At 40.7% G+C, this 27,734-nt stretch overlaps 3 pseudogenes; 2 read left to right on the top strand and 1 right to left on the bottom strand.

Moving 5' to 3' along the window:
• Nucleotides 1-1,466: 1,466 nt before the first annotated feature.
• On the top strand, nt 1,467-3,142 carry LOC100942485 (annotated as a pseudogene).
• Nucleotides 3,143-12,493: 9,351 nt separating this feature from the next.
• LOC100966236 lies at nt 12,494-12,988 on the top strand (annotated as a pseudogene).
• Nucleotides 12,989-27,162: 14,174 nt separating this feature from the next.
• Nucleotides 27,163-27,734, bottom strand: part of LOC100941851 — an 8,416-nt pseudogene continuing 7,844 nt past the window's right edge.

Here is a 27,734-nt window from a genome sequence, read left to right as displayed (position 1 = left end):
CACCTGTCCAGGCATCGGGGCTGCTTCGCTCTGCTCCTCTCCCCTCATTAACATTATAATCACTCATTTTGGTTTAGGGAGAATAGCCTACCAAGAGCAGACAACCTGGCTCCCTTATGTTTTAACCCCAAACAAAATCAACTGTATATGTCTTCGGTAATCTTAATGGCAGTTTCCTGATCTTATTTCACTCCTTTTACCTGTATTGATTTCTTAATGAATGTTTGAGAGTATATAAGATAATCAGTAAAGTTGGGCAGAGTTGTTGTGCCCTATTGACCCTCGACCTCCCTTTATGCCAATCATTCTGTCTTTGGTTTCCATTCTCTGTGTCAATGAACAGAGGGCTCCGGAGAACACCAACACACATGTACTCACTACTAAATTGGAACTAATCTATCAGCACTTAAGGGCACATATGGAAATAACACTCATCAAAAATCAAGTATGTGGGAGGTAGGAGGACTGGATGCCCAGGTGGGTCTCTGTCCCTTTCAATAAATTTGGCTGGAGCTTCTTGGCTCCTGGTCTTGTCTCTACCATCACCATGATAGCTTTCATATGGTGCCAAATACCAAGGACTGGTAGCTGACTAGCTGCTGGCTGGCAGCCTAGCCTCATCTAGGTGATGCCTCCTGAGCCACTCCAGTTTCCTTGGAGCCTGGTCCTGATCTTGCCCAGACCCATCTCCATATCCACTTGTTGAAGAATTCCAGAGAATTACATCCCAAGTGCCATTGGAAAGGTAAATGGGGCCCTCAACACCTTCAAACAGAACCTCCATCAGCTTGCCATTCGTTCTGTCTGTGCCTTTATGTCCTCACGTACCCCTCACTTCTTTGTTCCTTTTTTCATGCCTAACCATGGTTATTTTCCATTGGCTCTAGCTCTGTCCTCTACTCTGGAGTCTCAGGGACCTCAAATCATTTCATTGTCTTTGCTTTAGGCCCAGCACTAGACCCTAGTTCACCCTTCTAAAATTTAAAGGGCTTAAAAACTTACAAGCTTGACTTTCACACATACCTTCATAGTCTTTTAGTAACTAATATCAAGAAAAGATAGAAAAAGAGAGAAAATGGGAAAACAGTACTGACAACAGCCCCAAAAGCAGAAAAGGTTTTTGTTGTTGTTTGTTTATATGTTTGTTTGTTTATTACTCTTGGTAGAGTGCTGTAGCATCACAGCTCACAGCAACCTCAAACTCTGGGGTTTAATTGATTCTCTTGCCTCAACCTCCAAGTAGCTGGGACTACAGGCCACCGCCACAACACCCAGCTATTCTTTTAGAGATGACGTCTCGCTCTGGTTCAGGCTAGTCTGGAACTCCTGAGCTAAGCTAATCCACCCACCTTGGCCTCCCAGAGTGCTAGGATTACAGGTGTGAGCCACTGAGCCTAGCCCAGAAAAGATTCTTAATAATGACTGTCACATTAAAACTTCTTCAGATATAGTTACTCAAAAGGCCCATGCATGAACACCATGCCCTTACACAGAATGAATCCTTGCTCCCCCCACATCTAAATTCTGGTAAGGGCTACAAATATGAGTTTGACAAGGATGAGGAGCACAGTGAAGTGGACAGTGGCTCCGAGAAGGAGGAGGACTAGGAAGATGAGGTGCCACATGTTGATTACCTGGATTTGGGTGAGGTGGAGCTGGTGGAGCCAGAGCTGGATGTCTGTGGGGAGCAGGACAGATGGCATGTGGGGAGATGAGTTGTGGCGGCAGTGGCTGCAGAGGTGGTGGTGGTGACTGGGGTGGTGGCAGCAGTGTTGGTCTCTGCAGTGGTGGTTGTCATGGGCCAGGGTTGGAGCAGGAGGAAGATTACCTCTAGGAGGTGCTCATGGCTGAGCAGATTCTGAAACACATGGTGGAATGTATCCGGGAGGTCAACGTAGTCATCTAGGTACTTTGATGGAAACCTGGAGAAGCTCTTTGCTGATTGTCATATAATTAATCCAAGTAAGAAGTTTCAAACAAGCCAGATGAATACAAGGTCTTCAGTATATGCCTTGGATATGCCTTAGCATATGCCAAGGCACAGGATATGCCTTGTCAGATCTGCCACTTGAACTATCCTAACTCATATTTCACTGGCCTTGAATGTGGGCATAAGTTTTGTATGCAGTGCTGGAATGAAAATTTAACTACCAAAATAATGGAGGAAGGCATGGGACAGACTATTTCATGTCCTGCTCATGGTTGTGATATGTTAGTGTATGGTAATGCAGTTATGAGCCTCATCACAGTATCAAAAGTTAAAGTATCAGCATTTAATAACAAATAGTTTGTAGAGTGCAGCTATTAAAATGGTGTTCTTCCCCAGATTGTCACCATGTTGTCAATATCCTGATGCTAAGCCTGTTTGCTGCAAAGGTGGGTGCAAATTCTCCTTTCACTGTGGAGAAAATTGGCATGATCCTGTTAAATGTAAGTGGTTAAAGAAGAGGACAAAAAAGTGTGATGATGACAGTGAAACTTCCAATTGGATTTCAGCCAACACAAAGGAATGCCATGTCACAATTGAGAAGAATGGTGGTTGTAATTACATGGTCTGTTGTAACCACAACTGTAAAGCAGAGTTTTGCTGAGTGCATCTTGGCCCTTGGGAACCACATGGATCAGCCTGGTACAACTGTAGCTGTTATAATGAAAATGATACAAAGGTAGCAAGAGATGCAAAGGAGCAATGTAGGGCAGTCCTGCAGAGGTATCTGTTCTACTATAATCTCTATATGAACCACAATCTGAGTCGACGCTTTGAGTACAAACCGTCTGCTCAGGTGAAGCAGAAAATGGAAGAAAATCAACAGTACAACATGTCCTGTATTGACATACAGTTCCCGAAAAAGCAGTTAATGTCTTCTGCCAGTGTTGTGCCACACTCATGCACACGTACATCTTCAATTTCTACCTCAAAAAGAACAACCAGTCCATTATCTTTGAGAATAAACAAGCATATCTAGAGGTCACAGAGGTGCTTTTGGGCTAGCTGAATGAGATATTTTCCAAGATTCACTGCAGGATGTACAGCAGAAAGTACAAGATAAGTACAGGTACGTGTGAGAGTTGACAAAGGGTTTTGTTACAGCATGTACATGAAGGCTATGAAAAAAATCTGTGGGAGTACATTGAGGACTGAGAATGGCCCTACATAAAATGAACTCTGAAAACTTTACTATCTACAGGGCTCATGCAATTAAAACAGAAAAAAACAAAACAAGGAGGAACTAAGCCTGTTCTGACACTGCTGGTCTGTAGTACCAGAATTCTGTTTTGTTAATGAAAAGTTTAAGGAAATTATACTGTAATAAAAACAGGTAGATAAGCCATTGTACTTCAGTATTCTAGGCTGCCAATGAAAGTGTGACAGTCATACTAAAAGCCCTCCAACTTTAACTTGTAATGTAGCTTCATTCTCAAAGCTGACTCCTTTTTTTCTTTTTCTTTTTTCCTGAGTATAGTACAGTTAAAATTTCAAACAGCTCCTTGATACTGCTTTTCATGTCCAAACCAGACATTTTTTTCTATTTTGGTAAAGGACCTCTTCTACCTCCCCTGCACATAGAAATAATTCCATACCTACACACAGATTGACTCTCTTTCTCATACCCCAAGGTCATGAGTGAATGATGATTAGTTTCTTATAAAGAAAATCTTGGAATGGGGAAGGGGTAGGCAACAAGAATATTAAACCAACAAAAAACTTTGTATATGACTTTTAAAATGAAAGAACAGCACAGTACTTCTCAAAATTGTATATAGTCCACATGTATGGACAAAGCAAGTGTGGCACATGTTTGCATAATGTTTAATTACAAAAAAAATTCTTTAAAAATCTTCAAGATTATGTTTATGTGCTGTGCATTTTCTTTCATCTTTCTTTACCTTTCCAGGGTTGGGGTTGGGATAAAAGGTGTGCTGGTTTAGTACCTCTGGAAGATCTAACTAGAGCCCTCAGTTTACCTTTCCTGAGGTTACTTTGCCCATTCTGGTTTTGGAATGTCTGATGCTGGCCATGAGCATCATGCCTTGAATTCCCAGCTCTTGATCAGGGACAGGGAGGTCAAGTTCTGACTATATCCCATGACCTGATAAGGACTGCAACAGGAAGTTTTGTTGCTATAGTTGATGAATGATCTTGTCCCCATCCTAATCCCCCTCTGTAGCCTCATGCCTATACCCAAGCCCTTGTGTGCCCACATCATGCTCACATCATGCAAGATGTAGGCTTCCTAGATTCCTTGTCACATCCAAAGGAAGCATTTCAAAATTTATTTCCCTTTCCTTTTTTCCCCTTAATTGCCGCTTTGAGCCTTTTAAGACTTTAGTTATGGCTCATATGTCACTCCTTCTCTACATTAGGGTGTCAAATAGAATGTTTTGATTTAAATATAAATGAATAGCCATTGACTTTGTCGCAGATTATGAATTTAACATGGCGGATACTAAAATTGCTTGTGCGTGTTGCTGTGGGTTCAGTTTGAAGGCCAACACTCCTAGAACATGGTATTTGCATCTAGTCCATTTAAATAGATATCACTGAGTTTGATCTTTTCTATTGTCAGCAGATTGGAGAATTAATAATGCGTTTTAGCTGTGATGTCCATTTTTATGAAATTTCTACTAAGAGCTACGTTAAAAGTAAAGGATGGTGTTGGGTCTATTACCTGTATACCAGTTTAGGCCATTTCATGCTGTGGTGTTTTTCAATAGGTCAGCATCCCTAAATCTGTCAGTTTTATACAGGAGTGCAGAGTGAACTAGGAAACTACATTAAGAGGTCTAAATATCAAATGCAGGGTCAGGCTAAGGACCTCTTTGTTTTCCTTTAATTGCCTTGCGCCTAGGGAGTGTTTACCATTTGTGAGGCAGCCTTCTCTGCTCTTGCATTGTACCTCTTACTACTGCATTGGGAGGTATGTTTGCTTTCCTCTGGCCTTTTGCCTAAGTTAGGCTTTGCTGAATCAACCCTACTTTTCCTTTTAGAAAAGGTTACATGAGAAGTACTGGCAACTGTGATTATCCCATCAAAAATCAGTGAATGTTTGCCGAGTGTATTATGCTCCTTCCTTAAACCACTTGTCACTTTAGGATCAACTTTACTTGTTCCTTTTCTCCTTCCCTCACTTGCCACCTCAGGTGAAAATATGAACTCCGTGTTTGCTTCTTCCATATTCTTGTATCCCCTTTCCCCACCCCATCATCCATTTGACTTTATTTTGCTTTAAATGACTGCATCAATCTTAAAGAACATTTATCATACTTTCACTTGTGGGAGCTGCAGATAATGGCCCAGCATCACATGTCAGGGCTGCAAAAAGAGACCTGATATGTGAGGCTTCTTTGATTCTTCACAGGTAGATGACCACATAATTTCTTGTACAATTAATTTAAATGCTTTTGAGAGTGAAAGATGAGGGACTATGCATAATTGTGCTAGGATAGTATGCAAAATCAGAACTAGTGGTCAACTTCAAGGCAAAAGATCTAGGGATAGAATAAAAACATCTCTTGGGGCTTGGGAATTTTTGGAGCAACAAGGTTGGTGGGGAAATAGTGTTTAACCTTTAATATCACCTTTTTTACCACAATTTCTTCTCTTTAAAGTTCTGGTATCTTTGTGTTCTGGAGACACATGGTGTTGCTAGGATGCATTAACAAGGAAAAAACACATACATGGGTCTTCTGACAAATGTGAGATAGTGGTACTAGACGCTACAGTAAGAGTCATGAAGGACACAGGCTTTGGAGTCAGATGAGACATAGGTTCAACCTCTACTTGTGCCTTTCCTTGCTGGACTGCCTTGGTCAAGTGGCTTGACCTCGGCAAGCCTCAGTTTTCTCCTCTGTAGAATAAGGTTCTATAGTGTTATTATAAGGATTCAGGAGGCTAATGAAGACAAATTGCCAGATGCATATTCAACAATCAATGAAAAGTAGCTGTTTTTATTCTCAGTCCTGAGATTCATACCCTCAGACAATTGGAATGGGTGGGGGTAAGACTCAGTGCCAGTCTATGAACATGTTTTCCTGGCTACCTGGGTCCCATCTGTTTGCTTAGGGCTGACATCGAGATAAGTAGCTTAGGCTACAGGTGTCAGCCACAACACTCGGCTATTTTTAGAGACGGGGTCTTGCTCTTGCTCAGGTTTATCTTGAATTCCTGCACTCAAGCAATCCTTTGGCTTTGGCCTCCCAGAGTGTTGGGATTACAGGCATCAAAAGTCCATTTCTTTGGCTAGGCATGGTGCCTCACACCTGGAATCCTGGCACTTTGGGAGGCCAAAGTGGGTGAATTGCCTAAGCTCACCAGTTCCAGAACAGACCAGCTGCTTCATGTCCTCCCTAGCCTGACAGACTCCATCTTATTACCACTACTGTGCTTTCAGTTTCACCTATAATTCCTGTTTCCATGAATGCATAAAACCGAACTGTAGGCTGGGTGTGGTGGCTCTGGAATGTAATCCCAGGATTCTAGGAGGCCAAGACAGGAGGTTGCTTAAGCCCAGGAGTTCAAGACCAGCCTGTGCAACATAGAAAGACCCTTTTTTCACAAAATATTAAAAAATTAGAGGGGTGTGGTGGGGAACACCTGTAAACCTAGCTACTAGAGAGGCTGACGCAGGAGGATCCCTAGAGCCCAGGAGTTAGAGACTGAAGTGAGCTGTGATCACACCACTTTTTACTCTAGCCCAGGAGACATCTGATTCTCTGACTCAAAAAACAACAACAATAACAAAGCAAATTTTAATAAAACACCCAAACCTATAACCTCACCTCCTGGGGCATATTTTCTCAAGACCTCTTTAGACCACATTACCTTAGCTATAGTCACATATATTAGGATCCAAGTAAACCTCTTCAAATAATTTTTACAGAGTTTGAGGTTTTTGGTTGATATCTACTTGCAAACTATCTATACTCGAAGCTTCTGGATACCTTGCCCCGGCTTCAGGTCCAACTCCCCTTCTCTGTGCCTGTCTAGTTTCAAGGGCAATAAAGGCAAGTTCACAAGATGCCAATTTTTTTCTCAGCTAGAAGCCAGTATTATCTTGACTTCATTTATAATTTGCTCCTGAAATAATCAATGACCAATAGAAAAGGAAAATAATACTTGAAGACACAGAGAGACCAATGAAAGAGTTGCAAGCAGTTTCCAATGGTGCAAAAGAAATAGGGTATTTATACCTCTACACTGCCTTTGTGTCTCATCTCTCTCACCTCTTCTTATTTATGACAGGGACCCACTTCCAAGTCTCTTTGGAAATGCTCTAAGCTTTTTCCTTGCTCTCAAATAAGATTTCTCTTTGTTAAAAACATAAATACTTTGCTCCTGTGTTTTCCAGTTCTGGCCCTGCTCAACGTCCTGAGTATTAGTTCATTAATTGTTCTTATGGTCCCAGTTCCTAGCTTGCATATAAATTTGGATTTCCCAAACTTGACACTCAGTGTATCAAGCTGAGAAACTAGACAGGTGCAGAGAAGGGGTGTTGGACCTGAAGCTAGGACAAGGTGTCTAGAAACTTCGAGTATAGACAGTTTGCAAAGAGTTCCAGAAAAAAAAAGATAGATCTCAAGCTCACCTGTCTGGGCTCTGCATCCCCTGAAACTTCCCAATTATCTCAGACCCTCTGTGACACAAATCCTGGCCTCTTGAGACCATACTGCACCCTTGCAACCTGTAGGGGACACCCAGGCTTTCAAAGAATTCCTGAAATACACCTGCTCACCTTTAGCGCTTCCAGAACCCTGCTGCCAATGTGTATCTCATCATGGTTTCAGGATAGATATTCACAAACATTGTCATACAAGGTCAGGGTCAAAGGGGCCTCCGCTTCAAGGTCAAATCAAATACTACTGTGATGAATTGTTTTCCCACCAAAGTCAGAGTATTTCCCTAAAGTTTAAACCGTTCCTGGCATCTTGAAATAGATGGAGCTTTGTCAGTATTTCATTCAGACCCATAAGGTGTGCTGGAGCTCCCTAAGCATTCAACTCAATTTTAAATAAGCTAGAAGCACTATGCAATTTGCCCACTAGATGGCAGGACATCTTCAATATGAGCATAACATGAAGCTGGCTCAGAAAACCCCTGAGTGTTCATACCAGTCAAGCCCCAAAGTAGAATGTCTCCATCAGGTTTGGTGAAAGGAATTGTTCATGTATGAATCTTCACAAGTTGATCTTTATTCTTGATAATGATGTTAGTAAATATAATTGTGATCATCTGGATAGTGGTAAGCCTGCCGTTGTTACCACCTCTCCCTACACTTTTTTTAAATTATTAAATGATAGCTGTGTACATTAATGCAGTATAAACCTCTCCCTACACTTAAGAGCTCTGCTAAGGAAAGCCACTTTAACTAGGAAAGAAAATTTGAGACTTTTTATGGAAATATAGGGCAAATACAGAGATTCCACTTTTGTCAAAAAATGTTCTTCAAAGTTACTCAGTAGGAATCTTCAGCAAGTTTCCTGAACATGGGTCATTTTGAACACTAAGAACCAATCTAAATTTCATTTAGAACAATTATTCACAGTTAGGTCTTTACAATAATGAATTTAATGCTAAGTACACTGAACTCCTTCCAAAGGCAAAGTGGGTGTATTTCAAAATTACTTTCCTCTTCTGAGAAGATGAGAGATGAAGGAATGGGCGAAAAGAAATGTAGAGAAGAGTACAGCTTTTCTTGGCCTGTAGGGGTTAAAATTTGAGTGAATTTTCTCATTGTTCTTCATGCAAAATATTGGAAAGTAGTCAAACAACACAACAGGCATCCCTATTATGAAACACGTGGGCCTTACTTCTCTGTGAAGTTACCATGTAGTACCTACATGAAAGGGTGTTAGAACAGTCTTATTTTGGCCAAGTGTGATGGCTCACACATGTAATACTATCACTTTGAGAAGCTGAGGCAGGGAGGATGACTTGAACTCAGGATTTCAAGGCCAACCTGGGCAGCACCATACCAACACCCTATCTCTACAAAAAATTAAAATATTAGCTAGATGTGGTGGGACTCATGTGTAGTCCTAGCTACTTGGGAAGTTGAGGCAGGAGGATCCTTTGAGCCCAGGAGTTCCAGGATGCAATGAAGTGTGACTGTGCCACTGAACTCCAGGCTGGGTGATGGAAAGGATCCTGCTTCTGAAACAATAATAATAAATAATTTTTTTTGAGGCAGAGTCTCACTTCGTTACCCTTGGTAGAGTTCTATGACGTCATAGCTCACAGCAACCTCAAACTCTTAGGCTCAAGTGATTCTCATGCGTTGGCCTCCCAAGAATCTGGGACTACAGGTGCCCACCACAACACCTGGCTATTTTTAGAGACTAGGTGTCACTCTGGCTCAGGCTGGTCTTGAACCCATGAGCTCAGGCTATCCAACTGCTATGCCCCTCCCCCCAAGTGAATAAATAAATAAATTTTAAAAAATGAAATTAGAAAGGACTTATTTTAGGTTTGGGGTTTATATTAAATTGTTTTAGAGAAGATGTAAGTAATTAACATTTTTCTTTGAGTCAGATGCTATGAGGGGTTAAGGATAATTCTAGAACTGGGAATCTTAATAATCCTATCTGGGAAGAGGCAAGAATACAGAGCATGGCTAAAGATGTAACTGGTTAAAATATCAAAAAGCAGTAGTCATTCATATTAGTTAGGATAGGGGGATGTTGTTCATTTCTGTACCTTATGCCAAGTTGTGTTTAGTCTATGTTATTAAAGAGAGAACATGTGGTGAGAATAAGATGGAGTCAGTCAGGCTAGGGCTAACATGACAAAGCTGGTCTGGTCATTTTAGGTCCTACATGACCTTAACCTCTCTGTTCCATCTTTGTTGTTTTGTAAATTCAGATTTAAGCTAAAAGTATATATCTTGAGCAGTTTGGTGCTATTGATTTAGGAGATTAACTTTTGAATTAGAAATATTGTTGTGGGTCATAGGTTATGTCCATTATTGTTTATTATGAGTCACGATTATCTTTGTTTAAAATAAGGGATTGGCTGGGCACCCACAGATCAGTGGTTAGGGCGCTGGCCACATGTTCTGGGGTTGGTGGGCTCAAACCTGGTCCTGCTAAACAAACAACAACAACAACAAAAAATAGACAGGCGTTGTGGTGAGTACCTGTATTCCCAGCTATTAAGGAGGCTGAGGCAAGAGAATCACTTGAGCTCAAGAGTTTGAGGTTTCTGTAAGCTATGATGCAATGGCAGTCTATTGAGGGTGACAAAGAGAGACTCTGTCTCAATAAAAAATAAATAAATAATAAAATGAAATAATATAAAATAAGAGATAATTATTATTTAAAATGAGGGTTAACATGGTTTTTGCTTTGAACTTTTATGTATAAAACTGTGGTTTTAGAAATGGAATGTCAAAACAGTCTTAAAGAGGCTACTCTCACTCTTCTCCAGAATTTCTGGCTTTCTGTTAGACCTAATCCCTGTCTCTGTACTTGGCTGACAATGACAGGCAGATGGACTCTCTTCATCTGATAACAATAAAATATGACTATGATGTGATCTTGTTTTTGCCTTGTCCATCACAGCCTTGTCTGGTGTTACTGTTTTGTGAAGTTGTTCATGTCCAATAGGAGATCACCATAGCCCAGCTCTGAATGTCGGGCCAGTTCCTCACAATACCAAGATCTGGCTGATAGTACCAGGCTAGCTCTTGGATGTCAAGGAATGCCTGGCTCTTTCTAGCTCCCCTTCTGGCCAAGGCCAGATGAAGTCAGCCTGAAGAACATTCATCCATAATATCCAGATTTTCACCATAGCCAATATTTTGCTTTAGAAACTATTTGCAGACAATGTATTCCAAATTTGGAGTTTCATTAGTCTCTCCTGCTCCTTTTGCTGAAGGGAAAATTAATTAAATCCTTTGATTTGACAATGGTTGCAGAAAGGCATTAACGACTTTTGGGGTTCAGGACATGTCACCCAAAAATACGACTCTAAGAGGCTAGATTATGCCACCCCAAATTATTTTCTATTTGGCATAAAGATTATTTTGAGCTAATTATTTTGAAGAAAAGTAGACACAAGAGAGACTCTAAAAATAACATGAGAGATTATCCTTTTGTAGGTTACATCTATGAAAGAAATCTCCATTTGTTCAGGGTTTCTGTGGCTCTGTATTAAGATGAGAACAATGACTCTAAAATGACAGTTTTTATATTTTCTTAACTTAGTCTGAGTTTATTTGTTTTGAGTTTGTAGGTGCTGCAAGGAGTGTTTTCTGTAGCATAAATTACCCCTTGGCTAGTTAAGCGGTAATCAAGGACTATGTAATTTCCCACAATATTCCTGGCTAATGAGTAGAGAGTACTTTGTTTGCCTTTCAAAATTGACGCTGTGCTACTTAACTTTTGTGAGGGTCTGAGGTAAGTTTTAGACCCTGTTTACTCTTAATGAGGGAATTGCAGTTTACATAGTATGCATGTAATGGGAGTCACTTATGCCTTCTGGGAGTTTGTTTTTTAAGGAAGCTTGTGTGTACTGCATTTTGGAGTTTTCTGGGTAAGATTTTTTTCCCAGGGAAATATGGACATAATCCAGTAGAGGGATAATACTTTTAAATATCTGAAAATATTGAACAATTACCCTGAATAGACAGAATAATTTAGTTTGTGGCAGACCAGTGTAAGTGACAATGCATGTAGTGAGAATAAGATGGAGTCAGGCAGCCTAGGGCTGACATGACATAGCTGGTCTAGTCAGTTTAGGTCCTATGTGACTTTCACTTCATATCTTCCATCCTTGTTTTATAAATTCAGCTTTAAGCAAAAAGTGTATATCCAGAGTAGTTTAGGGCTACTTATTTAACAGATTAGCTTTTGAATTGGAATGTTATTGTATAAGTCATTCATGGGTTATGTCAATTATTGTTTACTATGGGTCATGGATTCTGGTAATAACTGTTGTTTAACATGATGTTAATTACTGTTATTGAAGATAAGATTAGTAGGGTTCTTCCTTTTAACTTTATGCATGAAACTGTGGTTTTAGAACTGGAAGAACAGAACAGTCTTGGAGAGCTTACTCTCGCTGTTCTCCAGAATTGCTGGCATTCTGATGATAAAGCTTGTTAAAACTATCCCAGTATCTGCATATTGGCTGACAGTGACAGGCAGCTGGACTCTCTTCATCTGGTTACACAAGTGTCAGCCTACCATCCATATGGATGGTGAGAGTACCACTACCAAGGGTAGTACTAGGGTACTAGTAGGATGTAGAACATATTGGTGTTGGAATTTCTCTCTATGCTGAGTCCCTGGTCTCAGGGTTTGAAGAATGAAACCACATAATGTTCTTCACCAAGAGTCCCCACGGTGTCTGGCTTAAACAGTGCTTGGACAGAACTCTGGCCAGCCACTCACAACCAGCCCTCCAACACCTCACTGTGCCCTCTGACCACCCCAAGGCCCCTGGGGCCACCAGCCCAGCACTTTCAACTGCCACCACCTCTCCTCAGCTGCTGGCATGACAACAATTTCCCTCTTGCAGGTGCACCAGAACTACCACCAGGACTCAGAGGCTGCCATCAATAGCCAGCTCAACCTGGAGCTCTACACCTCTTATGTCTACCTGTCCAGGCCCTACTCCTTTGACCATGAGTATGTGGCATTGAAGAATATTGCCAAATACTTTCTGGTCCAATCTCATGAGGAGAGAGAATATGCTAAGAAACTGAGAAATCTTGCAACCGGACTGTGATGACTGGGAGAGTGGGATGAATGTGATGGAGTGTGCATTACACTTGGGAAAAAAATGTAAATCAGTCACTAGAACTGCACAAACTGGTCATTGACAAAAATGATCCCCACTGTGTGATTTCATTGACACACATTACCTGAAATTCATTGAAGAACTGAATGACCACATAATCAACCTGTGCAGGGTGGGAGCCTCTGATCGGGCATGGCAGAGTATCTCTTTGACAAGCACACTCTGACAGACAGTGGTGATGAGACCTAAGCCTTTGGCAAACTTCCCTATAGCCATGGGATGACTTCTGTGATCACCAAGGCAGTACATGCTTGTTGGGGTTTGCTTTACCTTTCCCATAAGTTGTTCCAAAACATTCACTAAAGTTCTTTCATTTGTCTCATTCCCTCAAATATAGAAATTTGGTACTCCTTCAAAAAAATAATTAAACCACAGAACATGCTGATAAGCAATAGGATAGTTTATTGACAGGGAAAAACTGATAGAATGATAAGCAAAAGGGGGAACAGAACCTCTGGCAGCACAGAGGGAGAAGCCAAGTGGGAAGCCCCTGAGTCTTCAATGTAGGGGTTTAAATACTATCCTTCAGGCAAGTGGGTTTTGGGAAGTTTGACACAATTGGCCAGAGTTCTGCCAGCAGAAAATAATCCTAAAATTAGCACAGGATTGCAGGTCCTACAGTTTTTTTCTCACACAAGTAATTAGGGTATGCTGCCTACTTCAAGAAGAATGTCCTAGAAAGGGTGGCCTGTTTGTGCCTAGAAATGGATGTCTGTGATGAGACTCATTTCTGAGCTCACCCAGGCCTAGAAAATATGGGGCCCCTGTCCAGCCCTGAGTGGAGGAGCCCTGTATTGGGAGTATAAGTATCACTAATCGTAGGCGGGGTAAGCTGGTTTTTGTGTCCCTAAAGGTAGACAAATTTTTGAGTAGAGTTAAATAGTTCAAAAAAAAGAGGATCACATGTTTCTAAAGAGAATAAACTGTCTGTTATGCCCCCAAACCCTCAATATTATTGTCTACTTCTGATTGGCTATTTTTTATTCATATTATAATAACCTTAGCAGAAGCATTCTGATAATGTGAGGTCAAAGCCCATTTTCAAAAGGTTGAAGGTTGAGATTTAACAATATGAGGGAAGTTTAAGTGCAGAAAGGGAGATTCTCTGCTGTTGGAAGTGTTTAAAGGAATTGCTATTAAATTATTGTTGGCATGTCTTGGTAGATGTTAGATCCAGCAGTCAGTGAAACTCAGAGAAGTATCTAAGACTTGTGAAAAACTTAAAGGTAAATTTTGTTTTTCCTTAAGTTACAGAATACAGTCACAAAGGTTCCAAATAATAAGATGAAGATAAGGGTGATCATATTGTTACTGAAAGTTCAGCACTTGCGTTGGAGGCCACATCAAAAAACATACAAGAACAAGTGGTTTTGAAAAGGAAAAGGAAAATTTATTACTTTGCTGGAAAATGAGGAAAAATAACAGACTGTACCTCTCAAGATACCAATTTTTCCTACACATAAGCAGAAACACAGAGGATTTTTTTTGAGACAGTGTCTCACTCTGTCACCCTGTGTAGAATGCAGTGGCATCATACCTCACAGCAACCTCAAACTCTTGGGATGAAGTGATTCTCTTGCCTCAGCCTCCCTAGTAGCTGGGACTATAGGCACACACCACAACACCTAGTTTGTTTTTTCTATTTTTAGTAAAAAATGTAGTCTCCCTCTCGCTCAGGCTGGTCTCAAATTCCTGAGCTCAAGCAAACCACTTACTTGGCCTCCGAGAGTGCTATGATTACTGACATGAACGACCAAGTCCAGCATCACAGACCTCTTAAGAGAGAATGTCTAAGACCAGGTGAGGTGGCTCATGCCTGGAATCCTAGCACTCTGGGTGGCCAAGATGGGTTGATTGCCTGAGCTCACGGATTTGAGACCAATCTGAGCCAGAGCAAGACCTCATCTCTAAAAAATAGCCCAGCAACGTGCAGACACCTGTAGTCAGAGCTACTTGGGAGGCTGAGGCAAGAGAATCACTTGAGCTGAAGAGTTTGAGGTGACAGGTGAAACTCTGTCTCCAAAATATTAAGAAACATTGTTATTCAGCAGCAGTTAATGTCCCATATCAGATGAAGACACAACTGTGATCTCTGCTGCCCACCTGGGAGCCAGCTCAGCAGCTCAGCACCTTTGCCAATCAGCCAGGCCTCAGCCTCCTGACCCATCTTGATAGTGCAAAATAACCAGAGTCATTTCCCTACTCCTCTGGACTACCACTAAAGGCAGGAATGCATGTCTTAGTTTCAAAAAGAGTTAGAGACAGAAAACATTTTCACTATTTTTCCAGGGCTTTTCCCCTGTTACATATTCTCCACTCTCAATTTTACACTTCCATATCTATGGGGGGAATGGGTGGCTATTCTGTTTCAATATTAGTGTTTGAGAGCATGTTGTAATGTAATAATAGGTAATATGAATAGAAAAGTTAGTGACCTAGGCTCATGTTCCCATCCCCTAAACATTCCCTGAAACATTACTGAAATGAGGCTGAATGTAGAGCTCACACCTGTAATCCTAGCACTCTGGGAGGCCAAAGGCAGTAGATCCCTTGAGCTCAGGATTTTGACCAAGCCTGGGAAGGAGTGGAGAACATGGCCCTACTTAAAATAGAAAAAATTAGCTGGGTGAAATCTTATTCTGTTGTCTTGGGTAGAAGTTCTAAAGTCAGTGGCTTGGGCAGTGCCTGTGGCTCAAAGGAGTAAGGGACCAGCCCCATATGCCGGAGGTGGTAGGTTCAAACTCAGCTCCAGCCAAAAAACTGCAAAAAAAAAAAAAAGTCAGTGGCTTGTTTTGTCTTATGCAGAAACTGTCCACTTATACAAACAGTGGCTTTCAGTGGTTTGTAGAGGATTCCTAGAAGTCCTCAACATTAAATGCTTCTGATAAAATGGATGTCCACTAGAGTAAGAGTGCTGGGGGTCAGGGGCCCTGGTTCCCCAAACCCAGTTTCCCTAGCTGAACTCTAGTAAAATTTAATCGAGGCACAGTGGTAAATAAGAGCAAAAGTGAGTGGAAACTGAAAATAAACCTGGAGCTGCTCAGGCAGTGTGGATAGAAAGTGAAGGTAATCTACACAAGTTTCAGGATAAGAAAGAGAGATTTTAAGAACAAAGAGAGCATTTAGAGCACTTCCAAAGAGAGTTGGAATCAGGTGCCTCTCATGGAGGAGAAAAGGTGAGAGAGACAGAGAGGCAAAGGTGGGCAGGGGTATAAATACTCTCTCCATTTGAAATTGGCTGCAAGTCTTTCATTAGCCTCTCTGGGTCTCCTGGCAGTATTGCCCTTTCCTACTGGTAATTGTTGGTCCCTGTCAATTGGTCATTGTTTACCTAGGTGACTTCATATCCAGATTCTTATGGGCCCTCCAGACGTCCTGCTTCAAGAGGCTAGGTTTTCTTCTCAACCTCCTTAAAGCCCTTTTCTTAGTGTCCCCTCTCAAGAAGGAAGTCATGTACATTTTTTTTAAGGAATTTAAAAAATAAATTTAACTTGCTTGACAATTAGATATTTTTCTTCAATTATCTAATCTTCAAACAAGTTAAATCTACTAAGTATACAATATGAATGTCTTAACACAATAACTAAGAAAATGCAGTGAAGGCTATGTTAACCAGTTTGATGGAAATATTTCAAATTGTATATAAAACCAGCACATTGTACCCCATGATTGCATCAATGTACACAGCTATGATTTAATAAAAAATAACAAAAAGTAAAAAATAAATTTAATTGTAAAAGACACATTTTTTTTGAGACAGGGTTTCTCTGTGTTTCTCTGGCTAGAGTGCTGTGGTATCATCGCAGCTCACTGCAACCTCAAACTCCTGGGAGCCAGCTACCCTTTTGCCTCAACCTCAAGTTACACTTTTTAAGTTAAATATTTTATTTTTTTCCTGTTATGGTGATGGGCAAAAGGCTTTGTCCCTACCAAGTCTCCCATTGATAAAGGTTTTATATATGATTAGCAGAAAATGAAAAATGAAAAAAAATTAATAATGGCTCAAGATGACTGTATTGGACACATGAGTGATAAAACTTAGGCCTATAAACTTAATATGACCTCTTCTCCATGTAACTGGACTTTGTTAACTATCTCACTGAGAGGTTATAAACTTAATACCTGTCTCTCAGCTTAATTTATGATTCAAGCTGTTTTTTTCCATCTATTCATTCTCCCTAGCAACCATTTGCTGCATCTACACTTCAAATTCTCCCCTCTCTCTTCTAAAAGACATCTATAAAGGTATTTGATCATCACTGAACATTGGTTAACCACTCTTGTGGTTCATCTCATGAGCATGGTATTTGGAAATAAACACTTCTCATAATAATCTGCTTAAATTGTGAGTTGATCTTTCAGTGAATTTCTGGGGTGAAAAGGGCAAGTTTCCCTTTGCCTTTACATGATACTTGCTTCTCCCACCTTCTGGGCCACATATATCCTACTTCCACTGTACCTCACCCCCTGTTAGAAGGTGCATATATACTGTGCCTCATGTACCCTACTTTCTGAAACAATCTCTATCTGTACTGAGTCCATCTGTGTTCCCAGGCTTATGTTCTCAAACTTGACTCAGAGTAAGTTTACCCGTGATTTCTCTAAATTCTAGAAAACTGATATTTCACCTTTTCATGGACAGTCTTAAGTATCAACTCATTGGAGTTTTACTAATATGTAAACTTGTAAACATTACCAAGAAGATATTTTCAACAAGACTCAGGGAAGCTCTGTTTCTCCTGCATATTCCAGAAGATACATCTCCCAATTACAGATCACACAAAGAATGTTTAGGTATGTACTTTGAAAATGTACCTTTCGTCTTTTGGTCATAAAGCTGGAGGTATTGTATGAGTCTCTTGGAATATTCAATCACATCACATTGTACTAGAGTAGTATCTGGGTTTGGAAGTGAAATTGCCAAATGCAGGCTGGGCACAGTGGCTCATGCCTATAATGCCAGCACTCTGGGAGGCTGATGGAGGATTGCTTGAGCTCAGGAGTCTGAGACCAGCCTGAGCAAGAGCGAGATCCAGTCTCTCTTGAACATAGAAAAACTAGCTGGGTGTGGTGTCAGGAACCTGTAGTTCCAGCTACTAGGGAGGCTGAGGCAAGAGGATCTCTTGACCACAAGAATTTGAGGTTGCTGTGAGCTATAATGACACTATGGCACTCTTACCTGTGCAAGAGTGAGATTCTGTCTCAAAAAAAAAAAAATCCCCAATGCACAAGGAAGCCATTTATTAAATATAAGGTGATTACCTATGGATCCTTGAGAGCTTTAAGAGTCAATGGCAGTTATTTGGGCCTGGGAACTCCAAGGGTTTTAGAAAGCTTTTGATATTTGTGATTTGATAATTCTATTAATTGTTCTATTTTTCATGAATTTGAACATGGTAAAGATCAAGAAATTTCTGAATAAAATGTAATATACTGAAGTATTTAAAAATACTGTTACAAGCAAAATGTGTGTTCCTTTCCTAGAGAAATAAAAAGAATAACCTTCTGCTCTCCAGCAAGGAGAGGCCTCAACTTACCCTAATAATAGACAATGATAAACAGAACAACTCATAGCCCATTTGTAGAGGTCTAAAGGCAATGGTTCCTGTTCATGTCCTACTATCAATGGAAGATAAGCCATATTCTACAAAGTATTTTTTTTAGACAGAGCTTCCATATGTGCCCAGGCTAGAGTGATGCGGCTGCAGCCTAGCTCACAACAACCTCAAACACCTGGGTTTAAGCCATCCTCCTTCCTCAGCCTCCCAAATAGCTGGGACTAAAGGCAGGCACCATTTTGCCAGGTTACTTTTTCTATTTTTTAAAGTATAAATGGGGTATTGCTCTTGCTCAGTCTGGTCTCTAGCTCCTGACATCAAGGTATCTTCCCTATTTGTCCCCCCAGAATGTTGGGCTTACAAGCATGATCCACCACACCTAGCCTTGAGAAATATTTTGCACAAAAAGGAAAATGGTTTGTGAATCTTGAATCCTGGAAAACTTTATGGTAAACAGTCATCACATCAATCTTTGTGTTTAAACACGAGTATTTTTGTTGTAACTTGAAAAATATTCAACCATTGAAAGATACTTTATTACCACATTTTCTTTGTGTATAACTAACTTTAGAAGTTAACCTTTTCAAATATGTCAGAATTTTATTGTCATCATTATCATTATTACCAACTTTGGCAGACAAAAGCTCTCACAACAGTTTTGACTTAAATTTTGGAGAATCACAGAATGGAAGGGATAAAATAAAAAAGAAAAAAACTTGGAGAAATTTACTTAGTGTTTTTTATAGGACTGAGGATCAAATGTCTGTGCTATTGTCTTAGTGAGGGCTGCTATAACAAAGTACAACAGACTGGGTCATTTATAAACAGCAGAAATTTATTTCTCTTAGTTCTGGAGGTTGAAGTCTGAGATTAGGTGCTGGCACAGTTGGTCCTGGTGAAAACACTTCTGGGGTTCATTTTGCTGACTTATGGTGTCCTCACATGGCAGAAAGAAGACAGGAGAACACTCTCTGTGGGGGGTCCCTTTTTTTAAGTGCAACTATCTTATTCCTGAGGGCTCCACCCTCATGACCCAACCACAGGCACTACAGCTATGTTTAGAGATGGGGTGTCACTGTTGTTCAGGCTGGTCGTGAGCCTGAAATCTCTGGCAATCCACCCACCTTGGCCTCCCAGAGTGCTAGGATTACATGCATGAACAACTGTGCCTGGCCCATTTTCTCTCATTTTAAACCCTGGAACAATAGAATTATTACAGCATGCAACGATGAACCTTTTGCAGGCTCTTAACCTTTGTTTTTCTTATCTAGAAGCTGTTTATTCCATATGAGAATCCTAGAGATAATCAGGCTTTTTGGGCTAACTAAAGGAAACAAAATGCCAGAGAAACTCGTGAGTTATTCACCAGATACTATTTGATTCCCTGCTAATGGGTGATATAGTTCTAGGTATTGCCAATAGCAAAGCCACATTCAGGCCATCATGGTTCTGGGAGGTCCAAAAAGACATTGGAGAGTGGCTGTGTGAATATGGAAATCGGAGGCCAGAGAGGTTTGTTCAGGGTTTTATAAGCCTTCAAACCACCTCTATGGCATAGCCAAAAACATACCTGAGGGTCTTCTCTTCTGCACCTCCTAGACACTGGCCTGAAATCTACCCAAAGATAAGAATTTGGCTTTTCTACATTAGATCTTATCTTAGTTAACTCAGATATAATGAGATATTATGGTATAATAAAGTACCATAGACTGTGTGACTTAAACAACAGACATTCATTTCACAGTTCTAGAGGCTAGAAAAAGCCCAAGATCAAGGTGCCAGCTAATTTGGTTTCTGGTAAAGCCTCTCATTCTGGCTTGCACATGGCAGTCTTCACATGATGGGGAGAGCAAGCACACATGAGAGCAAGATCTTGTGTCTCCTATTACAAGGCCACTAATAGAAACATGGGGCCTCCAGATTAACTTCCAAATGCCCCAGCTCTTAATACCATCATTTTGAGGGTTACATCTTTAGCATATACATTTTAGAGGTAACATGTTCAGGGGAAAGGGAAAATTTCCCCTTCCTTTACTGAAGGGTCACTGAAAAATAGACTTAAGAAAGGCAAATTAATAGGTAAAAGGCATGAAAAATTTATATTTATGTGCATAACACAAGGAAGTTGCAGAAGAGTGATTACCCAATAATCCAACAAGGTATAGGCATTTACATACCTTTTTCACAGATGAAAAGAAGATGGGGACAAATGACTAGCTTTCGGGGGAACAGTAAGTAAATTTTAGGAGAACTCAATGGGGTTAGAGAATATACTTTGGCTTGGGACAAACTCTGTTGAGCCCACAGAGCAGATAATGATTTTTTTTTTTTTTTGAAACAGAGTTTCACTATGTCACCCTCCCTAGAGTGCCATGGCATCACAGCAACCTCAAACTCTTAGGCTTAAGTGATTCTCTTGCCTCAGCCTCCAAGTATCTGGGACTATAGGTACCTGCCACAATGCTGACTATTTTTTGTTGCAGTTGTCATTGTTGTTTAGCTGGCTTGGGGCGGGTTCGAACCTGCCAACATCCACTGGGTCCACTGTGCTACAGGTGCTGAAGTAACAGAAATGATTTGTGACAAAAGTCTGTCCAGGTGTGCTGATAGATTTCAATCTCTCTTTATAGGATATAAATTAAATTAATGAAAACTAAGGGAAAGGACCAGAGGTAGCTATTTTTTCTTCTTTGCTGTCTCAGACTTCAGGCAGATAAGGGATTACCCAAGTAAAGCTTCATCAGTGTCGGCTGGTCTTCGAGGGCCATTCATTTGAAATAATCAGCATACTGCAGTGCCATATTTGGGGATCTTCACACTTTCCAGTCTTCTTCACACAAATATTTAGTCTATAACATTTCACCTCTTCCCTTGTGAGCTCCTGTTCCCCCTGGTTTCCCCTGCCTTCTCCCATTCCCCCACCCTACAGGCAAGCTCCTGTTCCCCCACCCTCTCCCGTTCCCCACCCTACGGGCAACCTCCTCCTCTCTCCCATTCCTCCACTTCTCCTGGCCCATTTCCATGCTCTCCAGAATTCAAAGAGGCACGGAAAGTCCCACGTTTCACAAAACCCCCAAGTTCTCAGTAGATGAACAATGGTGGAAAACTCACTGAGGCTTGATTAATTACTGTTGTATAACCATAACCATTGTGATTAAAGATGTATCCATTAATCAATTATTGTTATATAATCATAATCATTGTGATATGAGACATATCCACTGATAACCAAGCTGTAACCCTGCCAATGGCAACATTCCTCATCCCTCCCCCTGCTCGCTTAAGCTATGAAGAGAAAAAAAGGTATAAAAGACAAAAAACCCTGCACTTCAGGGCCACTTGTCTCAGAACAATGGGCCCCTGCACAGGTGTGAATAAATCACCAATTAATAGCATCTGACTGGGTCCGAGTTTATTTTTTTTCATAACCCCAAGATTATTTCATCCTCACCAAATTAATCTCATATGCAGCATACATTTGTTTCATCCCAACAGCCTTAAAAATCCTAACTCATTTTATCATCAACTTAAAACCCTAAAGTCCAAATTCTTATTTAAAAATTATCTACATCAGATAAGGTGAGCCTTGAGGGAGCATTTCATCCTGAGGCAAAATTTCTGTCTAGCTGTGAACTTAGGAAACCAGATGAGTTATGTGCTTCCAAAATATAATGGTGGCACAGGCATAGGATAGGATTTCTCTCTTCATTCCAAAGGAGAGAAATGGGAAAAAAGAAAGGAGTGAGGGATCCCTAGGAAGTACAAAACTTAGCAAGGCAAATTCCATGAAACCTTACTGCTTACGAATTATCCTCTATGGCTTGATGTTCTGACCTCCAGGTTCACTGTGGTAACAACATCACCTCTATGGCTTGGCAGAAAACCACCCATGGTGTAGCTTTCTGTGTAGGTCACAGTCCTACACTTGAAAAACAAATTTTGTAGAGATAGGCTCTAGCTATGTTACACATGCTGGTCTCAAACTCCTGGCCTCAAGCAATTCTCTTGCCTCAACCCCTTAAAGTGCTAGGATCATAGGTATAAGCCATCATGCTCAGTCCTGGAATTCTTGTTGTTGTTGTTGGTCAGAAGGTACTTTATTGAAAGGAGGAGCTCCAGCATCCTACAGCTCTTTCTAGATCTCCCAGAATGATCGCATATCCAGGAGTTTCAGTTTGTACTTGCACTTGAACTTGTCTCTCCACTGAGGTTCCATCATATTCCTCCTCTGGAAGTTCTTGAACCAGTCTTGGAGGATGTTGCCATTGGCTTCAGTATCCTGAGTGAGTCAGATAGCTCCGAGCTAAGCTGCACATGTATGTCATGGGTCACCCCATGACATACTTGAGTCACCCCAGACTAGCAGGCTTTGTTGCCCTCAGTCAGCTGCTGTGCTTGCTGCAGTCTCCACTGCAGCACCACCTCCGCCAGCCTTCGATCCACTTGGTCCTTGATCCCACATAGCCGGAAGAGCTCCTGGTACAAGAGCCGGGTACCTCGCCCTGTGGTCTGATGTGCCTGCAGGCTGCGAGCAGTCTTCTCCCATCAGTGCTGCTAGCCATCTTCTTCTCAGCAGTGGCCAGGCAGGCAAGTGGGGTGCAGGCCTCAGCTTCTCCAGCCTCAGGACTCTCATCCTTCTGGCCTAGCTCCCCCAGTAGTCAGACTCTCTTTCATCCCCTGGAATAGTTCCCAGACCATGGACTCCTAGGTGGAAGCCTGCTACCCAGCAGGTCGGGCCAGCTGCTGCTCCAGCTTCTCTAACTCCTTCTTTCGCTGCAGCTCCACCTCATGGGTGGCAGAGAGCAGGATCTGATGGTCTTCAAAGGACGGGTTGTAAGAGCCTCCAGCGGGCATCACCTCCACAGCAGCTACCTCAGAGGGCTTGGTGCAGAGATGTGGAGGTCACTTCACTCTTTTCTTCTTGGTATGTTCCAGAAAAAAACTTGTCCTGGTCAAACAATGGCATGTCCAGAAGGTTGTCTGGGGCCTAAAGATCATAGAAGGGCCACTCAACAGCATCCTGGGGGCAAACCTTGGTCTTGGCCACAGGCCAAGATCTCCTGAGACAGATCTCCCTGCTTTGCCAGCTTCTCCCATAGCTTCTCCTTCTGCCTGAGCTTCTTGGCATTGGGGACCTGGCGAGTGAGGATGTATTCAGGGGCAGGATGAGATCGACCCAATGGGGTTTCTTGAGAAGCAGCAAGTTCTTCTGGACTTTGGTCTTCTTCTTTTCCACTCTTTTTTCCTTGAAGCTAGTGTCCACGAGGAAGTTTACCATCAGGGGCCTCTGACAACTAACCTCCGCTTGTACATTCCTTCAACTGCATGTCCTCTAGGAACTGATCAACCTTGAGCCCCAGGGGCTCCTGAGCCAGCCTCCACCAGCCTCACTTCTTATTTCTCGGGCCTCACTGCACAGCCTTAGCACTGGGTCCACAGACATGGGCTGCAGACCCAGAAAGCCAGAATCTGCATTGCTTTTCCAGCTGGTCCTACCACCACAGCCACTGCTTCCTGGTACCATCTTGTCCAGAGAACCCTGGAATGTTTTTGACAGCCTGGTGCTGTCACAATATTGTAAGTACTCCATTCTATAATATTGTGATTACCAGGAAATATTCATTTGAAAGCAGAGTATTGTGGCAATAAAACCTTTTGAAAACCAAAGTGTCACACCTTGGTATGCTCAAGGAAGGTGACAAGGGAAAAGCAGGAAATTTGGTTTTATGGATTTTGTTTTCTTTTTTTTTATTATAGGTTAATGTGAGGGTACATATGATTAAGTTACATTATTTATGTTTGTAAGGTAAAGTCCAAGTTGAGTTGTTTTTAAGTCTATATACCCCTACATTGTACCCAACAGGTGGGAGCTTATTGAGCCCCTGAGCATCCCTTCCTGAATTTAAACATGCTTTTCTCTGTGTGGGACTGTCATTGTTGTTCTACTGTTTTTAGATTTCTACTGAGTACATGGGATGATTGGAAAAGCATGAAGTTTTGAATCAATAATTTTGCTTTGTCTCTTATTCCCAGAAATATCTTTGATCCTCTATCAGCCCTTAATTCCATTCCTTTCTACTTTGAGCATTTCTGAATTGGGCTTTTGTCTTATTTTATTTTATTTATTATTATTATTTAAGATAGAGTCTCCCTCTGTCACCCTGGGCAGAATGTGATGGTGTCAGGCTAACTCACAGCAACTTCAAACTCCTAGGTTCAAGCAATCCTCCTGCGTCAACCTCCTGAGTAGCTGGGACTACAGGTGCCTGCCACAGCACCCAGCTAATTTTTCTATTCTTGCTTAGGCTTATCTTAAACTCCTGATCTCAAGCAATCCACCTGTCCTGGCCTCCCAGAGTGCTAGGATGACAGACATGAGCCACCTCTCCTGACCTCCAAATAGAACTTTTTAATAGATGCATAGTATTCTATTTAATGGACAAATTAACTACCATTTATTTTAATTTTTACTAAATATCATATATATATATAAGAAAAATGTAGCTATAATGTATATTTAATATGTAAAAATAAAGCAAGAACCTATGTGTCTTACTTAGAAGATAGACACTACCTGTATATTTGAAGAACTCTCCCCAAGCAGATATCTACAGGGTGCCCTCCAAATCACCATACATAGGGAAAATGGTAAAACTGTAGCTAAATGTACCTTTTATTAGGTACATTATATATATATTTTGTGACAGAGTCTCACTACATCACCTTCAGTAGAGTGCTGTGACATACCAGCTCACAGCAACCTCAAACTCTTGGGCTTAAACAATTCTTTTGCCTCAGCCTCCCAAGTAGCTGGGACTACAGGTGCCTGACACAACTCTCGGCTATTCTTTGTTTCTTTGCAGTTGTCATTGTTGTTTAGCTGGGCCAGGCCGGGTTCAAACCCACCAGTCTTGGTGTATGTGGCCGGCACCATAACCACTATGCTATGGGTACTGAGCCTCCAGAATAATTTTTTACTTACTAAACATTAATTACAAAATGTTATACAGGAGTAGCCAATATTTTGTGATGAATATATTGTAAATAAAGGTACATTTAGTTGTGTTAAGACATTTATATTTGACCTTTAGACAAATACACAACAATTATGAGAAAGACATGATAGCTATGTTATTCAGTTGGATGAGAGTTTTTCAAACTGTATATGGAAGCAACACACTGTATCCTATGATAGAATTAATGTACACAATTATTATCTAATAAAAAAATTCTTAAAAAAAAAGGTACATTTAGCTATAATTTTCTGTTATCCATATGTATGGCCCCTTTGGGCCAACTTTTGGGAAACCCTGTATTATCCTAATTTTTATTATTTCCTAGTTTTTCATAGTGGTGCAAAGAATTCAAGTGTTTTTTGTTTATTTATACATTTTTTGACACAGAGTCTTGTTCTGTGGCCTTGGGTAGAGTGCTGTGGCGTCATTGCTTACAGCAGCCTCAAACTCTTGGGCTCAAGCAACCCTCTTGACTCAGCCTCCTCAGTAGCTGTGACTATAGGCATGCACCACTACTCCCGGCTATTTTTTTTTTTAATTTTTTACTAGAAATGGGGTCTCACACTTGCTCAGGCTGGTTTCGAACCTGCAAGCTCAGGCAATCCATCTAACTTGGCCTCCCAGAGTGCTAGGATTATAGGTGTGAGCCACTGCACCTGGTCTACTCTTTTTATCAATCAACATCATCTAAGTGTGTTGTGGAAGTTTAACTATAGGTTCAAGTGTGCCATGAGAATAAAAAAAAAAAGTTGAAAACTGCCCTAGTGTTTATGCCCAAAAGTGAAACTGAAGGTATGCTCATTTTTAACTTTATTCAATAATGCTAATTTATTTCCATAATAGTTATACATGTGTAAATATGCACTGCTATAAGTATACAAGAATTCCAGTTGCTCCACTTCCTGGTTCACATTCATATTGTCAGACTTTTAAATTTTCTTTCAATATACATTTTTTTTGATTTCTGGTATGACATTTGTTATCACCTAATATATAATTTACAAATAAATTATAAATGGTACAGTGGTGTTTCACATAAAATATATACTTTCTTCCTACTCATGTAAAGTTAAACAGGGGTAAGAACATATGAAAATGCCCCTTTTTGTTCCTGGTATATCTAAGTCACACATATAAAATTAGTAACAAAATAGGAATCCTCTAGCAAGGGAAATCTGGGAAGAATTACCTGGATGGTCCTAAATCTAAATTACTTCCACTAGTGACTGAGGCTTCTTTTCTGGTGTTCTAATCTCAGCCTATAAAGTAACTTCATCAACAAGTATTAGCTGCATATTTATAATATTTTTTTCTACACTTGTCCACCCCACATTGGCAGAGAATGTCCTATGAAGCACAGTCCCAGCTTCATAACCTTAATCCCATGTTAGTTTTGTTCTTGCTTTCAGGAAAATTCCTGTTGTGTGATTCTAAAACAATATTTAATACCACGAGATTTGGGCAACAACTATGATTAGGGAAGCAGCCCACTTCTCCTTCTTTTGTGGAGTCCAATAAAAACACATTCCCTTTACTGAACTTCCTTAGAGAATCAGATGAAGCCTTTTTGATTTCATTTGGCAACTCTTCATCACAAATGATCTGCTGTTTTTGACATGCTAATGATTGTTCCTCTTGGGGCTTTTGTATTGGAACCTCAAATTCCCTTTTCATATTTTGATAATCCAACATGGTTGCATGGCTACATGTTCCCTCTGGTGGAGTTTCTTCTCTATATCTAGTTACATTTCTCACATTTTATTGAAACAGCACATTGTCTTCTGAATCTTCAACTTGGTTTGAACTTGAGTCCCTTTTTGGTCCCTTGGTTTTAGAGCTCAGACATTCTCTGGCTACTTCAAATCTGTCATTATCCTCTGAGGTGACAAACTCCAATAAACAAATTCCATCTTTATCCCATTGCATTGAAAAAGTTCTGCCTTGGATTTAGGACTTCTAATAACTGAATGATACTGAATTCTTGAAGTATTGTTATACTTCATTTCCATAACAGGCTCTTTGGTATTGCTACTGAATTTTGACGGACACTCCTCAGTTCCAGCATTTCTAGGATGTGTTTCAAATTCTAATGGGATAATTTCAACCTTAGAATCTGAACATGCAACTTCTATATTCCTCTTTTATGAAAATGTTTTTTCCACTTTTTAAATTTCTTATAGCATAACTGTGTACATTAATGCAATCATGGTGTACACTTTGCTGTTTTCATATACATTTTGAAATACTCTCATCAAACTGGTCAAGATAACCTTCATGTCATTTTCTTAGTTATTGAGTTAAAATGTTCATACTCTGCTTTTAGAAAGATTCACTTGTACCCTTGTAAGATAAACCATAGAG

Source organism: Otolemur garnettii, unplaced genomic scaffold (assembly GCF_000181295.1).
Source record: "Otolemur garnettii isolate 467f Iridium unplaced genomic scaffold, OtoGar3 scaffold00289, whole genome shotgun sequence".
NCBI lineage: Eukaryota > Metazoa > Chordata > Mammalia > Primates > Galagidae > Otolemur > Otolemur garnettii.
Note: the sequence above shows the minus strand (reverse complement) of the source record. Positions and strands in the feature narration are given on the sequence as shown.